The sequence below is a fragment of the Tuber melanosporum genome (assembly GCF_000151645.1).
Source record: "Tuber melanosporum whole genome shotgun sequence assembly, scaffold_100, strain Mel28".
In the NCBI taxonomy this organism is placed as follows: domain Eukaryota; kingdom Fungi; phylum Ascomycota; class Pezizomycetes; order Pezizales; family Tuberaceae; genus Tuber; species Tuber melanosporum.
The window spans coordinates 313889-316051 of NW_003298756.1; positions in this window are offsets into that span (position 1 = coordinate 313889).

Sequence of the window (2163 nt, forward strand, 5' to 3'; positions counted from 1 at the left end):
TCTTTTACGGAAGTAGTAAAGAAAATGGTATATGTGCCCAAACTCCTTACCCGGCCACAGAAACCAGCACCTCCTATCTGGCCCACATTGTTGGCCTCCTCCTACTTGTCTAGCAGTGGTAGCTCCTCCAGAGATAGGAGGGTGATCCTGCACGTGACTCTTGATAGTGAATGCAAGTCCATTTACTAGGAAGAGGAGAATGAAGGATGTAATGAAAGAATGAAAGAAAGAAGACATAGCAGATAGCAGAATAGTGCTACCAGAAAGAGAAGAAAGACTGCCATGAATTCTGATAACAAGAAAGATATCAACCCTGGCTAAGACCTAGGGGAAAAACACGGGCAGATAGGAACTGGTTCCCATAATTGCCACTCATATTATTATACCAGTTGTGTTCGGCTGGACTGCTACAGCTGGTATCAAGATAACCTCGGCTCCTACATGACAGGAGTTCCATCGAGTCTCAATGGGTCCTTCAGGCCCACTCTACCCTGTACTGGTACTACCACCATCATCGCCTATCCTGGATCCTAGTGGGAGGCATATTACTTTACTGATCACTACCCGCAAGGAGGTTACCCTACTAGAGGGCGTCAATATTATGACAATCTAGAAAAGCATCAATTTGACCCTGTCCAACCAGGTGAAGATTGGAAAGTGTGCATTATACCTTTATACTGGACATGCTAGGCCTGAGATCAGGTGCATCCTCCTCATCCTAGCAGCATACTCAGTGATCGAGCTAAGTAATCGGCTCCATAAAGCTAAGGATAATCAACTCAAGGAATTATTGCTCCCACAGTTCGAGTTCTAGTGGAATCTAGAGCAGGTGAGGATTTTTGTTGCTGGTGTTCCACTTGCAGACACAGGATAAGGATTTATCTAGAGAATTGAAGGATGGACTAGAAGTATGGCCTTTGATGGCCTCAGTTCTGACTTGAAGTAATCTAATACTGGTATAGTTACAATTTCCTGGCCCAGCATTATGGGCTCCAGCTATGCTATGAGGCAGGACAATACCATCTCATATAGCATTCGTATTGTGGTCTAAAGAACAAGGTTATCAAGGAACTAGCTAACTGAGAGCAGGATTCGGCTAAGAGGAGGTGCCTGCAATGTCTTGGTCTTTGAGGAACACCATCCTCTCAAGGTGTATGGTAGGTTTCTGGCGACTGGCAATTTTGAGACCACATTTGGTCATCCTCCTCATTGCTGATTTTGTTTCAGTATACATTTTTGCGGAAATACATGTGCAGCAAACTTACTTGTCTGGGAGTAGTAGGGCAGGCCTGTGAATATAACGGGAGGTGCTACTAGCTTTGCTACAGAATGGACCACTTTGCAGGATATGAACGATATCCAGGAGTCCAGTCGTCATCCTTCACCTCACCTTCTCCTTTGCCCTGTCAAGTGGTGGCCCTACCAGCTGAACATGTCAAGAGATCAGAATAAAAAGAAGGACAGGAGAAAAAGAACCAGAAAAGGTAACATAGCTGTAGAAGGTCTCCAATACCTAAGTGAGTTGAGATTAACAGTTATAAGGAAGTGGAGGCCCTGACTGCCATAAGTTCAACAAGGCCAAGAGGAAGGAATCAGAACATCTCGCCTTCTCCCCCTCCCTGACATGTGGGATTTTAAAAAACAGCTGCCACCATCAAACCTAGTCGGAAGAACACTTTCTGGATAGCCTGGAATCAAGTTGATAGCTCCCTTCTTCCCTGTGGCCCCTACGGCCTGTGTGGATCATTTTATGCCCTATTTTAATACTTATTATAATAATGGTATTAAATATAGGGAGGGGTGGTCAGGGTTGAGCTCTTGCATTTGATTTGTTTTCTTTTGTTGATTTGTGTTTTATTATTGAGCATCCAGTTAACCTAGAGGGACAACATGTACCTACAGATGTTGATGGATGGGATTTATTTTTCATTCTTAAGGGGTCAGGTGTTGGGGTATTTGTTTGGTCCCATATTTGTGTGATTTTTGGAGTAGTTGGGCATGAGAAAGGTAGTAACCATATTGGATATAGGGTGAAAGGCATGAAGAAGGTACTTGTGGGAGTTTACTTTCGACCTGGCTGTACCAAAGACTAGTTTAACGGATAATTGAACAAAGTTGGGAATCAGACCTTGGAGATTGCGGTGACTAGGTGAGCGCCCGAGT